Here is a 15881-nt window from a genome sequence, read left to right on the forward strand (position 1 = left end):
GTGTGTGTGTGTGTGTGTGTGTGTGTGTGTGTTCATTTCAAAACTGTTGACTTTGCTTGTGTAAGCCTAAATGAGTGATTGCTTTCCTTGAGTTGTTTATTCATCTCTGTCACAGCATATTCCAAGAGCACTACCTATGGATCTGCCCTGGAGCAAATAATATTTCTTTGTAAATGGTTTGACAGGATTGAAGGGCTTTGCCCAACACTAAATCAACATGAAGCTAAACTAACCATGACAAGATATGTGATAGAAAAATATAGAAAGATCTATGAAGCCCGATTATTTCGGTGAAAAATAATTAAGCTTGTTGATTTCATCAGAAAATATTTTCTTTTTTTATTTGTACCCTGATGGAATGTTTTATACCATAATAGAGTGAAATGGTCATCGAAATTGTTTTGATTGAGATCTGGTTAAATACCGTAAGCTCAACACATAAATCACTTCTACTGAGTCTGATCTTCAAACTCCATTGACGTGTCACAGTAATGTGAGTCAATGTAAAAGTACACAAAATACTTGTACAGCTAGAGATATGAGTATTGCTTAAACGAGTTTTTAGAACAAGATTTTACTCACTTTCTGAGTGGACTTGTCTTTGAAGAGTCATTCATGAGATCAAACTGAAGTCCCTGCTTTGGATCTGGATTTGATTATTTGGTGTTTTTGTTTAAGTGCCGTTAGAAGCAGATGAGTCTCATGAGTTGTGTTTTATAGGTTTTCTAAATGTTTGTATCAATACATCCAATTACTCCAGCAAGGAAAAAAACGGGTCGGTCTGACGAGTACCAATAAACGGGATAATTTATGTGAAAATAACAAACACAAATTTAAGGACGCATTTGTGCAGGTTAGTCCTGTGTCCAGTAGAGGGCAGTAGTATTCCATAACTACCTCCATGATTCTTTCTCTTGCCTTTAGTCTGTCAGTGTTAATTTCTTACTTCTCCTCTGGTTTTGGCCAGCAGTTGGTAGACCTGTTGACTAAAGTTTCAAATTTCTTAAGCTTCTGATGCAAAGATCTTGCAAGAGCTATCTTGTGTAAGTGTGTGTGCGCGCGCGCGTGTGTCGTGTCATTTGTGAAAGTGGGCTGCTATTGTGACTATGCTACAGCAGTAAGTCCCCATTAAATCTCCTCCTATGAAAATCTCTGGACCAGAATTTTACATGACAGATGTGGCCATCAGTGGGTGAACATCAGAGGCCTTCAAGTGCTGCCTGGTGTCAGTGTGTGTCAGTGTGTTTCTTTGTGTGTGTGTGTGTGTGTGTAAGATTTGAAATGAAAGTTAAATGATCCATGTGGAGTCACAGTGTCCCACAGCAGCAGCATCAAATATAAAATGAAGCCAAAAAGTGACAAATGGAGGTTAAGGCTGATGGCAACCAACCCCCCCCCCCCCCCCACACACACACACACACAAAAAAAACGAAAAGTAAAACAAACATGGCACTAGCTCAACGTGATGCGTGCATATACATGTGCGTGTGTGTTCTTGCACATTTGTTTGAGTGTGTGTCTTTGTGTGAGTGTGTGCGTGTGTGCATGTTTGTGTCAGGGTGTTTGGGATAGATGGAGCCCTGTCACGGTGTCACCATGGAGATAAGAGAAGCCTGACAGCAAGGGAGAGAGACTGACAGCTTTTATATCAATCATACTGACTTATAACTGCGCGCGTGTGTGTACAAGTGTGTCTGCACGTTAAAGGGGTTAGGAAGAGGTATTAGGCTGGAATCAAAAAAAAAAAAAAAAAAAATCAATGTCATGTGGTTTGTATGTCAGCAGCTGTTGTCAGTTTGGCCTTACCTCTTGCTGTAATCTCTAAACTCCAGTGACCACACACACACACACACACACACACACACACACACACACACACACACACACACACACACACACACACACACACACACACACACACACACACACACACACACACACACACACACACACAGATGCCAGTGTGTGTGTCACCCCATCTAAGTGTCTGGACAACGCCCAGAAGGACAGGGTTGGCCAAATGTTGTCCTGGCACTAAAATCGACATGTTTCAGCTTCTCTGTGATCTAATTCACTTCATCTAAATTACTTTCTGCTTGTCTCTGTTACTCAGCCACTCTTCTTTTTTTCAATTTCCCTCTATTTATTATTTTCTACGGTCCCGCTCTCTTGTTTTCACTCTTGCTCCGCGTCTCCAAACATCGTCCAACCCGGAGCCTCGGTGCTTCTGTAAGCTGATGCAGCGTATCTGTGAGGAATTGGGAATTCAATTGTAGAAAATCAGGCTTTTGAGTTTTCAGCCAGATATTTAATTTTGGGAGTGAATTATGGCTGTGTCGCTGCAGGGGCACAGTGGAGAGGTAATGTGAATAAGTAAACAATAAATAAGCTCCAAATAAACATGGAGTCAATGCCATGCTTGATTAGAAACAAAACACCTACTGCTGGCCAAGCTTAACCCCCACCGCCCCCCCACCCCCAAATGCTTGCTTACTTTGCCCCCCAAGAAGCCAGCAACGTTTAGAAAAAGACTTACTTTGTACTTTATAAAGATAAGTTGTGTTAATTTTTGGAAGTGTTTCATCTCTTCTCCTGTGCTGGATCTCAGATCTCAGACAGTCGCTCAGAAGCCAGAAGCAGAATAGAAAGACAGAGTCAGGGAGGGCCGGAGAAGAAGGACGATAGGAATCTCACCTCCACTGTGATTAGGGAATGACCTCATAGCCCTCATGTCTGCTATGATAAAGAATCATTAGGACGCACGCACGCACGCACGCACGCACGCACGCACGCACGCACGCACGCACGCACGCACGCACGCACGCACGCACGCACAGTCATTCCCACCCTTATTTTGAACTTAATAAATTATCAAATGTTTATCTTCAGCATTCATTGAATTTGTCTTCTGTGGTTTTCCTTTCTATCCACTCTCTAAAAGTAAGTCAAAATCTTGTTATGATCTGTCTTTTGAACGGGTTGTTGAGATAGTCACACTTATTTATTAGATTTTTTTTATCTTAGATTTTGTTATCTATGGTGGTGTAGTGGTTTGCACTTCTCCTTCATCGTGAGAATGCCAACGGTTTGAGTTCGAGTTCTGGTTGGAGGCCTTTCTGTGCAGAGTTTGCGTGGTCTACCCAGCAGTACTTCAGTTTCCTCCTATGGTCCAAAATCATGCATTAGACGTGAACTGGTGACTCTAAATTCATCATAGACTTGAATGAGGGTGTCTGTGTGTGACTGTGTCTTCGTGTTTGGCCTGTGATAGACTGCTGACCTGTCCAGGCGGTACCCAGCCTTCACCTGTGGGATTGACTTCAGCCCCCATCCTGACCCAAAGCTTGATGATGCAGCATAGAAAAGGAAAGATGTTAAACTGAAAGTTCAAATAGGGTGAGCTTGCCAGGCCCTGCTTGTTTCACTCATTTGGGTCTAAAAACACAGTCAGTTTGCTGATGAGGCACATGCTGAAAAGATCAAGCGCTCACTCTCCGTGTCGAGTGGGAACTGATAACTTTGACCCGCTGTTGAGACAGATACTGACACCAATTTCATGAGCTACATTTCTTCCCTCTGCCATGTACAAAAAGAGCTCCTCTGATGTCAAATAACCGCGTTTCCCAACTTGTCAGCTATCAGATATCTGCACTGTCAAACATAACTCATTTTAAAGTCTGTGTCTGATCCGGGGATAAAATGGTTATCTAACATGGTTATCTCCTCTCTTACTATAATCTGTTGCACTTATGTACCGATGCATACAGGCGCATGTGCAGATGTACACTCACACACCTCCACTGAGTCAGTCACTGAGCTCTCCATCATTGCCAGCGGTAGCCCGGTGCTCTTTGGTTGGTTGCAGGTTGATGGATGAGTCTCCCTTGAGCAGCTCTGTTAAAGCGCCTCTCTATCAGGCTGCAGCCGCATGGGCCCTCACATTTGATTAGATCCCAATGGAAGCCAGTTGCTCCCTGTCATCACTCATACAGCATAGGCCCGAGATGCAACAGCGACAGCCATTGGAGCACGGAGCTTGACACGCTGAGGAAGCCATTTCGGTGCAAAGAGAGGATATTATGTGACTCATGTACAACTCTGTCTCACATGGGTGGCACTACACTTGGCTGGAGAGGAGAGATAGCGAGGGGGAGCGGGATACTCAAAGGAGCAAAGTATTATTTTCATTCTTTGGAGGTTATACACAGCTCTGAACGCTCCCACCAAAATCCTATCAATCAAATTGTCCACCTATTCATTTAAATTGCACCTGAATGAGAATGAGGACCATTGCAGGCTTTCCAACTCAAAAGCCTCCCTCCCTCTCTTCCACTGTCACCCCCCCCCCGCAACATACTTCCGCTGTCTCCTTCATCTTTCATCTTCCTCTGTTGGTATTTGCATGTCAATTACTTTTGTGTAAGTGCCTTTTCTTTTTCTTTTTTTTGTCTGCTATTTACATGTCAGTGGCTTTCGCTGCTTGATAGTGCTGCGTTGAAATGAAAGTAATTTGCTCCGTGACAGTCAAGCCATTTTACCAGCTATTACTCTCATTCATTCTGGTCAGTGAATACTGATGACAATGAAACCATAGAGCTGTGAAGAAATTTTGCAAGCTCTCGTGTTAGTGACGCTGGTGTGACTTTGGGGTCCTTGCCCTGCTCACCTCTAAATGAGTGTTTTCTAATGATATGTAGCATCCTATTTTTTTTTAAATTTTCTTTTGTGTTGGTCTTTGTTATACTATACGGTCATCTTTGTGTTCATTAATTGCTTTGGTGCTGGTGCTGAAACACCAGGAGAACAATTCTTTATTCTGACTTCTCATCTTGAAAGGGGGTAGGAACAGTGGTGTTGTTTATTGCCGCAAATCTGCCCGGTCAGTACAGCCTTAAGTCAGGCCTGACATTCTTTATGAACTACACAACAATGTGAAAGCCATTACACTTCCAGTAAATTGCTTTGAAAACTTGATAGTTGCACAAAAAAGCAATTTCAGCATAAAAGTGTGGCACACTACCCAGTGAGGGCCTCCAGATAAGTCTCAACTGATGGTGTGGTTTAAAAATAAAGACTAATTTCCTTTTAATCAGCAGCGCAGACTGTGCTGCCCTATGTGGTAAATCACTGTTGCAGAAGTGATCTGAGGATTGCAGCTCGCAAATTATGGAGACTGTGGATGTGATATACTGGTGAAGTGTGTGTGTGTGTGTGTGTGTGTGTGTGTGTGTGTGTGTGTGTGTGTGTGTGTGTGTGTGCGGGGGGGAGGACTGATGTGTCCAGGGTCAGAAGCTCACATGTCTAGATCGACACACACACACACACACACACACACACACACACACACACACACACACACACACACACACACACACACACACACACACACACACACACGCACTCTGTGTTGTGTTGTTTTTAAGAGTTCCGTTAGACATTAATGATTTAGTCTTACAGGCAGGACAGAAATATGACTGCTTATGACTGAAATATTGATGCGGTGTCATGAATTTTTTATCAGGCTGATTTCTGGAATAAAGATGCAGTTGACCTACTGTAGTCAGAGGTGAGGTACAGTGGTCCTTTGTACTGTTTTCGTTGAAAAGATAGTGGCGGCGTGCATGTTCACGGCCAAATTTTCCCGTAGACGTATTTTCTGTGCGTTCTATGAGTGTATAGCGATGAGCCAAAAGAGACTTTGTGCGAAACTGTGGCCAATTGGAATCGGTTCCAAGCGATATGCATGTATGCATGTATGAATGAGTGCTCAGGTCATTCAGCCAGTGATGTGTGTATTTTTTAAGGAACTACATACAACACCGATCGAGAGATACCAATAAAGTAGACGCTTGCCTACTTTCCATAAACTTCTTTTGCCAAAACAACCTGCGTGCTTTGAAAAATGTTTGTGTTGGTGCTGCCTCCAGATGAATCTCATTTGGCACTGAAGGGCGTGAATAGTTAGAGCTAATCTTACTTTACTCTTGGATGGGGTAAAAAGAGTATTGGAGCAGATATGTGGCACGTAAACAGTCAAAGCGCTTCTTGTTTTGATGGTGTGACAGGATTGATGTCTCTTTTTGTTTACATTGGTTTAAATTTATCAGTTCCCTCCATATAGCTAAGTCCAATCCCTTCTTTAGTCTCTTTGTCTATTTCCATTGTTCCCTTAAAAATTCATAAGCCTTCGGGTTGTCTTCCATCACTTTGAATATTCACAGTCTCCTCTTGTCTCCTCGTTTCCCCGCAGTTCGTAAACCATCACATTGAGTTTCACTGCTGGATGAGTTCTCTGGCTTGTGATTGTCCTTTCTCTGCTTCTCACTTCATCCTCATTCCTCTCTCACAAATGAGCTTGCATCGCACTGGATTTTCACCCTCTCATTTGATCTTAGCGTGACCGCTTTGCAGGGTGTGTGACGATGCCGCTCTTTAATTTTTTATTTTTAAGAGTCATGGCGTTCTGGTTATGGCTTTGACTAGACGCTGGAGGCAACGGTGAGTAATATGTACATGTTAATGACACACAGAAATTAGGCCCAAGAGGTGCGCAAAGAGTTTGGGTGACAGTAAAAACAAATGTCCAAAGCAGGCATGTTTCAAACAAGGACAAAGAACCAAAGGGGGATTATTCTTAAGCATTTAGGCCTCAGCTGAGTTTACTGGCTCGGGCTGCTTTGTCCTTCACTTGGGTCAAGAGGACAGCGATGCAGAGGGGGGTGGGGTGAACAGATAGGATCTTTCTCCTCAAGGGATGAAGGGAGAGGCAGAGGGGATAGAAAAGTAAGCGCTGTGAGGAAATGGATAGATGGAGGGATGGAGATAGGAGTGAGTGGAGGAGAGAGGCTATAAAGTGGGGGAAGCTGGGCAGGTGGGGAGATAGAAAGATTGGAAGGGGGAGGAAAAAGAGGAAAGGTCTTTTTGCTTTCGATAGAGGTGAAAAAAAAAATGCTGGACAAAATAGCCAAGACTTGTTTATCCAGCGATTTGGATTAGGTTTGTTTACAATTTAAATTTGAACTTAAATACATGGAGCAAATATTATCACAGTGTGTGGATAAATATATTTTTTTGGCCTCCAGCAATTGGGATTCAGCTGCTTTGTGAGCAAAGGTGTGAATACCTGGGCTGAGATGGCAGGCATAGATGAAACAGAGTTAAGGCTGTAAAGAGATTAGCCACAATCTATGGCTGAAAGCAAGGGGCTTTGAAGAACATACGGTACAATTGAAGTCTGCAGAATTTGTAATAGTGTGTGCAGGCTTGAAAGTGTGTGAGTGAAAGTATGTGTGTCTCTAAATGATGAGGTTGAGTCCCAAGCCACCGGCTAATGGTTTTCATAGATTTATTGGCAGCGCTGGAGGTACTTTGTTTTAGACTCATGAGACAAGTTGCTATATATCACCTACTCAACCAGCCTACAGACATCAGACTTAACACCAGATCCCTCTGAGTGACTGTCAGGATGTACACGGGAAAGTGTGCACAAGAGGAATGAAAATGAAACAGTCTGGCCAATAAGAGACAGAACAGTGTTCACTAATGTGAGCGACAGAAAAGCATTAACTGTTGGTTCAGTGAAACCACAACTGGCGCATGGTGGTCGATTCCACCCATGGTTATTGGATATTCCTTGCTATGTTCACCTGTGAAATCACAGCACAGGGCATTTGAAGCCTTTAGGCAAAGTACTTGTCTCCCCAACAATAGTGTTTTCATAACCAGCCAACTGGGAGGAGATCTAAAGAGAGAGGCAGGAACTCTAATCAATAGGAGAGGGCGGACCGGTGTCAAACGGCAAATAAACAAACAAGCCATTATCCTGACACACACAAAACACGCACACACCAAATGCACACCAGGAGATGTCGCAATGCAAAACCAGAGAAACACCATTTTTGTGAATGCTTTATAACAACAGAATGTTATTATCAGTGATTGTATGCAGACGACAAAACAGAAACCACTCCGTTTCTATTGATATGGACTCCCTGCACTATTTCCCTGGAGGCATTTGTACGTGACGTATTCCTGTGTAAACAGGCTAACTATATGTGTGTCCCAGGTTTGGACATTTATGATAAATGTGAGTGTTTTTTTTTTTTTTTCTTCTTTTCCTTGGCAAAAAGATGATGAAAATAAAAGAAAGCAGAGGAGAGTGTGCGGCTGGTTTAAACACTGATATTACTGTATTGATCAAACCTTCCCATCTGGCGACTGTTAGATGGCCAGCGGGCGCGACTCTGTGGGTGAGCATGCAAAAGTGATCTGTGCATCATCTGATGTGCAAGCATCAGAGCGTGTGTGTGTGTGTGTGTATGTGTGTGTGTGTGTGTGTGTGTGTGTGTGTTTGTGTGTGTGTACACTAAAGTTTGTTCTGGCCTGAAATGGTGACACAGAGAGGGGAGGAAGAGACGTGCTATTGATTTTTAGCCAAACCATGCTGCAGAAAGATCTGTTTAGGTGGAACTGTGATTACCTCCATTTTTCTCATCCCTCCACCTTACCCCCTCTCCCCCTTTACCAGTTCACTTTGCACATTCTGTCCATCTCGTGTCTCACCTGTCTCAATCGTTAGGCCCAAACAAAGTGTGTGAAGTGCTCTCGCTGTCATCTATTTCTGGATGCCAGCACGTCTGGGGGAAACAATGTTTCAAAGTTTTTGCAGCTTAGAAATGGTCTGTTTATATTTTAGGTCTTCCACACTTGCCACATAGGAATTTGGAGTGTTGGTGTGCATCCACATATGTGTGTGTGTGTGTGTGTGTGTGTGTGTGTGTGTGTGTGTGTGTGTGTGTGTGTGTGTGTGTGTGTGTGTGTGTGTGTGTGTGTGTGTGTGTGTGTGTGTGTGTGTGTATACTTTCTGAAACAATGACATTGGTATCTGAGGTTTAAAAGATTTAGAAGTGAATCGGTTGCCTGGTTACTAAAGTCTGTTTGTTGCAGTTTTCATACATACAAATGCAGACACACCTTTATCTATACATATGCCGACTGCCAACCCCCCCCCCCCCCAACTCCCCATCACTTAAATGCATATCAATAAATTGCCCTTTTGAAAAGGCTTCAACTGAACTTAAACCTCACTGCTAAGTTTATTTAGACCTCATTCTGAACCTCAATTTGTGTGAATCTGTCCATCCACACATCTGTCTGTCTTACTGGACACCAGCCTGTTGATCTCGGCCTATTTGAATGGGACATACGGCAGCACAAAGGCAATCTGTGTTTCTCAGTGTCAGATAAACAGATAAATGATCAGTTGCAATAGAGGAGAGGGAGTCTTAGTGTCATCATTATGAGGGACAGAGGGATCTGGATTAAAAGAGCGGCATTGTGTCTAACAGATTATTGGCTCTGTCTGAGCGCATGTGTGCTGCCTGGTGCATGTGTGGTTGGCTGGTTTTCTCATTACAGGATTAAAGAGCATCTGGTTCAATGTTCCTACTCAACCCTGCCATTCAAAATCACAGGGGAAATAATACACTGTTGTCTCATGTAAGTGTACTGCATGGGCTTGACCGCCCAGCTGTGTCTATGGAGTATGTGTCTATGTAAGTGCGTGTGCACACATGCCATATACACGATTGTGCATGCATGTCAACTGGGAGAGCAAATATAGATTGAATGGGACTGGACACAAGCAGAAATGAAATTGCTGTCTAGAGGCTGTGTCACAGAGAGTAAAGAAGCTTGAATTGTGGGCTCCTTGAGCGGAAAACTCTTGACTCAAATCTATTTCGGGTTATATCATGAGAGGTGGATAGAGAAAGGCTTAGTTGGATCTGTTGGTGAGTTTACAGCCAAGTGTGATGGGTGAGGTGAGACAGACCCGTGGAGGGAGGCTGAGAGCACTGGTGGGTGGTTGGTAAGTAGTAAGTAGTTATGCCTTTAAAAGATGCCCTAATTATCGGTAGTCAGCCTCTGTCACACAACATACACAGGTTCTAAGTATCAGAATTCTACATTTACTGGTCATTATAGAGCAAATATTGGATATGCATGAGTCCACATGAATATGGACCAAACTGAACTGAACAAGTGATTTATTTCAGATGCAGTACAAAGTACAAGCCTGACTACAAAACTGATGATTAAGATAATGAATGACATTCAATGATATCACACCAGATGCTGGATTTGAATGTGTCACATGAAGTATTATTAATACTATTATGGCACACTACCACCGCTGACCTCTTTATGTCATTATTCATCCAAGACTTTTGATTGTCCATGCATGGTGTAGCATCAAGCATGGTGTTGTTTCAAGCCCAGATTAGGGTTTTGGGGGCTTTTGTGTGAGGGGATTGCCAGTTCACATACAGTATCTCTTTGCTCTGATTTCCTCCTACATTCTAAAAACATGGCTACAAAGCCAACTGCTGAGTTTAAGAAGACAGAAGGTTTATATTTGAGTGTGTGTGAGTGTCACTCTGTTTGCAAGTAGCAATCTGTCCTGGGTGTACCGTCCCTTCGACCACAGTTAGCTGGGAACTCTAAGTTGGAGCTGTGTGAGAGATGTATGATATAGTGTCGCCGTAACACGTTCCCTGAGCTGTCACCACTATGTGGGTCAGTCTGATGTCTGATTCCCTCATTAAGTTCAGGTACCTCAGTCTTTTTGGGTCACAATGCACTATAATCTTAACATTAGTGGTTGTTTGGGCAAACATTCCTGAGTTAAATACAATTAATAAGCGGACGGCAGCAGATGTATCATAAATCTAAGTTTACGTTTATTTTATGCAGGCTGTCCTGTGAATGCAGTCTGAAGTTAAATGTTACTTATAGACCAACATCTTCCATTATAACGCCAGGTGGTATGTGTCAGTTCCCTGATTAATGACCATCCACCTCCTCAAGCAAAACAGGACTTTAGTGAACAAGTATGACTGATAATAGAGGCGAGGTAAGCAAATCAGAGAGAGAGAGAGAGAGAGAGAGAGAGAGAGAGAGAGAGAGAGACAGACAGACAGAAATAGCCCATTACAACAGCACATAACATAATACACAACACTGCTGAAATCATGGTAATAATTTCGTGTAACAATATGTTTAAAGTATAGTCTATATAAACACAACTCACAGGTTAATGCAGCTCCAGCACTGTTATCCATCCATCTCCCCATTATGCTAGCCAGAAAAAGACAAACATAATATTCTGCTCATTATCACCAGTTTTGTAATGACGCTGGGAAAAGTTGGTGAATAAATTAATAAAACAATGTATGCAGCTTGAGAACCACAAAATAGATGACTATCAATTCACCAGGTTAGTCACTCAATCGAAACGTAACTCACCGCCCCCACACACACGAAAAGAGAGAATAAATGCATACCTTAATTGTTTAAACTGTGTTTGTGTTTCTGACAACACAACAACAATAGATCATTGTGATTGCACTGTTGATGGTGGTACTGAGCTAACAGGAGTTTATTGCTGTATTTCCATGTGTTTGTGTATGTGTGCTTATTTCCAATGCCCCTATTAATCAGAACCTATCACTTGTGCCTAATGGAGACAGATTATCAAGCGTAGAGACGTGACTGTCCCTAGAGAATGACTGTTTGTGTGTGTGTGTGTGTGTGCGTGTCCGCATGCCCACATAATAGTGATAACCCTATAACTGTGTGATTTTCTGCTTGACTACCAGAGCCACCAACGTACGTGTCACCTGGCCTCGACAGGGAGGGTGAAGATGTGGTTCTGGAGACACAGAGGTTAAACACACTCATTTATAACTTTCTTTGCCTGCATGTCCATGTGTGTTTGTGTGTGTACATTGTATGGATATAATTATCCGGAACTGTGCTTGCAAGCATTCTCCACATTTATTCCCTAAACATACGTGGAATTTCCAGCACCTGTACAGGTTTCTTCTACACATCGAGAGGTAGACAAGACTTTGCCACCAGCTGTAGCAGAAGGCTGTAATCCCTCAGAGATATATATTATCCTTGGCGCTCGGGGTAAAATATCAGCTACACATTAATAATATTTCTCCGCTGCTTCCTTGAAATGTGTCCTTGTGATTGTCCCGAGGGAAAACCTTTTGGCCTGTTTTGTATCTTGGAAACATTACATCTGTATTCAGCTTTGTAAACTCACCACATCACAACATGACAAACAGCAAAAAGCATTAATTAAAGGGGAACAGTTAATTGTTGACGGGGAAGAAACCAAAACAAACCCAATCAAATGCCAACCTTTCCATGCACATGCTGCATATAATACTGCAGTGACGCTCTTCTACAAGGAAACACACACTCGTGTCAGCCCATTTTACTTTCATTAAGTATCACTCAAAGAGGATGAGAGCTCTCATTTCATGGAGTGCTGCCAGACTTGATATGAATGCCTCTTAACGTCAACAGTGGCTCACACATGCATAACCACCCCAATTTTTCTACGCCTGACAGTAACATTATCGGAGACACGTTTGTTTTTCAAGTCTAAAGACTGATAATAGATTTATACTTTTATATCACACGTTCTTCAGAAGTGAGAGCAGTACAAGGAATCAGCTTATAATCAATCTCCCATCACACAACAGAAAGGCAGAGATAATGCCAAATGCGATTTCACAAGTTTCCACTTTATCTGACAAAGTGTACAAAATGTCAAAACTGGAGCAAGAGGTGATCATTCTGCAATGATAACTTATACTTTGGATCTTATTTTGATGAACCCTTCATGGCTGCAATGGAACAAGGGAAACATAATGAAATGGCCTCGGGCGTTATTTGGACCGTTGATGCCATTTGAAGGTCAGCTGAAACAACACTCAAGCTTCTGTTGTCTCTAAGGGAATAAAATAGTAAAAAAAAAAAACCAAATAACAACCGTCTTGCTTATTGTTCCATCGTCTTCTTTCTTCTATTGATTGCCAGCTGTCTTCTGGGTAGTCGGACTTGCTGATGACCTTTAAAATGTGTGTGTGTGTGTGTGTGTGTGTGTGTGTGTGAGTGTGTGTGTGTGTGTGTGTGTGTGTGTCATTACCTCCACGCCCAGCCCCAGCATGTGCTCTCTTTGTGTTCTGTCATGTTATCATATTTTCCCCTGTTCTCCTCATCGATTACCTGTCATCTGGCTGAAAAGTGGACTTTTGTTTCACCAAGTTAGCAAATAGTCTGCGCTCCCTCTCTGTCTTGCACTGCTGTTTATTTTCTGTCTCAGTTTTTGCTTGTCTATTTTATGTCTAAAATTAGATTGCACTGTCACGCCAATCTTTAACAGCTTATCTCTATCTTTTTGGACTTCTACACATTGCTTTGTGAAATGTTGAGTAGTTACCTTTCTGCGGATATATATCAAAATCATTTATTATAATTTATTCAGTGCCATATAGTGCTTCGTGACTTCAAACCCTGTAATCAAAAAAAAAGCCGTCATCACACATGCACACATGCACACACGCATAGCTTAAACTGTTTGTTATTTCACATGTGCAAGTGTCTGTTCGTGTGTATGTAGTGTAGATAGTATGCACATGCCGGAACCCGGGACAGTTGGCTTGCTGGGATGCTAAACAGCAGAAGAAGAGAAGGTTAAGTAGGAAGGTCAACAGAGTAGGGCGAGGGAGATATCCATCACAGAAACCAATACATTTCTGTGGACACCACGGCTATTTATTTTTATTTCTACGGAAAAGAAGACAGTTTCCGCAGGTAAGCTGGCAGCCTGCCTGGGGCCAACTTGACACATCCTCTGCAGACATTTGGAGGAGAACATAGAGCCCTGAAGTAAACAAACTGACTGCGCAAATCAGCCTGAAAAGTTGTTTACTCGGTTGCAGATGCAGTTTTATTTATTTGTTCGAATAAGAGGTCATTCAAGTAGATTCACACTGACGAGTATGTTTTTAAAAATCATGAACTGAAATGTTTTGAAACCTTAACGACACAGCTGATGCACAGTTTTGATCTGTACTCGATTCAATCAGCCATAAAGGCAAAAACTTTCTCCATCATCAGACAACGGAGCCCTTAAATACTGGTTGTTTTCATGGAGTAAAAACCTAATTAAGCGAAAATCCTACATTTTCTTTTTTCTTTTTTTATGCTCCTGTTTATATAAAAGATTTACAGGTTTTAATTTTGTGCACCTCACATCATCAAAATTTCATGGCTCTGTGGCTTTTGGGCCAAAAAAAAATAGGAGAAGCCAGAGGACTCATGTTGGTTGTCGCTCGGCCATAATCACTGTCATGATCAAAACAGTAGATCTTGAGGGAGTTATCTGTCGAAAAACCCGCCAGAAAACCCGCCAGACTGATTACCAGAGCCAACAGGTGTGGTTCACTGGCTTATAAAAAGGGTCAGCAATTCTGAAAGTGAGATGAGCTTGCTTGCACACTGCAGGACTCATTTCATTAGAATAGCAGAAGCATCAGAATAAAAAAAAAGAATTGTTTTGATCAATATAGCTTCTAAAATATCATAGAATTGTTAAAAGTATCCTTGCCAAACATTCAATTTATCAACAATGACTATTAAATATGATTCGTTCCAATTCTCACATTTAAGGAACTGGACCCACTGAGCTGCTTTTACTTTTAAATGTCTGAAAATTAAACAAAATACATTGTTTTTGTGCTGAACACACTGTGTGTAATTTGTAATGAAAGCAGAGGCGAACTGCTTTAAATGTTTAATGGGAAGCGTGCAATACAAAAGGTCTTAAGTAAAGGGTAGAAATTATAATTTTATGACAAAAAAAAGAGCTTGAGAACTTCATATTGATGTAATGATGTAATAGAAACAAAGAAAATGCAAGACCATAATAGAAGGCACGGATCCGCCAGTTGCACAGACTTTTTTGTAGCTTTTATTTTGTGAAAAGCCCCGAACTGGCACTCGTCAGCAAATGCTATAGAGTGTCTATTGACCTTTGACAACTGTGTCCTTTCCTGGAAAACACAGGAAGTCTGGTAATCTGACAAAATTGACTTTTCACAAGTTTCACTCTCAAGACAAATAGAGGTCAGTATAAAATCTTTAATTTGCTTTGTGTTCTGCTGGTGAAGTAGTTGGGAATACCTACGAGAGGAGGACTAAATACGATTCAGCTGAAAGGGAATGTGTCATCCAGAGCGGAGGCTCCACTGGTGCCCACTTTTACCCAGCGACCGCTGGATAGTTGGTTCTTCCTCAAACAAAAAGGCAAACATCTGTTTCGTCTCCAACTTCAAATTGTCTTTTAAAAAAAATCCAAATCAACCTCATTCTGAGGCACATATATGAAATCTCTCCTGTAATTCTTTCCTGTTCAACTCAACACTTTCTCCCCCTGTTCTTATTTTACATCTCCTTGTAGCCAAGCATCTTGTTCTCTCCCCAGTCTTTTTTTTTTTTTTTTGCCACTTGTCTCCCTCCGTGTCTCTCACACGTGCTCTGTCACATATTCTTCTCCTGTCCTTCTGTGTTTTTTTTTTTTTATACCTCTCTTCTCCGCCTCCTGTCTCCACTGCCTCTAACACCTCTCATCATTATGGCTAACTCCTGCTATGACAAGCCATAGCTTGATCTATTTCCATCATCTCTCAGAAATGTGTTACTTACACACCAACTGTGCATGCACGGGTGCTCTGTGTGTGTGTGTGTGTGTTTGAAGGACTGAGACATCGAGACATCTCTGTGGACGCACATTTATTTTCTGTGTTTTAAACAGCGTTATTTAGAAATACAATAAATAACATTAACATCTTTATTATCATTGCTCAGTACACTGTCATGGGTAATGTCATTTCTGAAAGGGTAATGCCTCCAAAAGTGTCGCCACAAGATTTGCTCTTAAAATTGCTACTGAGAAGACAACCGGCTGAAGTACAAAGGTAAATTAACCCATAAACGATTTTCTGTCTGCCGTATCTTTTTAT

This window comes from Lipophrys pholis (genome assembly GCF_963383615.2).
Source record: "Lipophrys pholis genome assembly, chromosome: 5".
NCBI lineage: Eukaryota > Metazoa > Chordata > Actinopteri > Blenniiformes > Blenniidae > Lipophrys > Lipophrys pholis.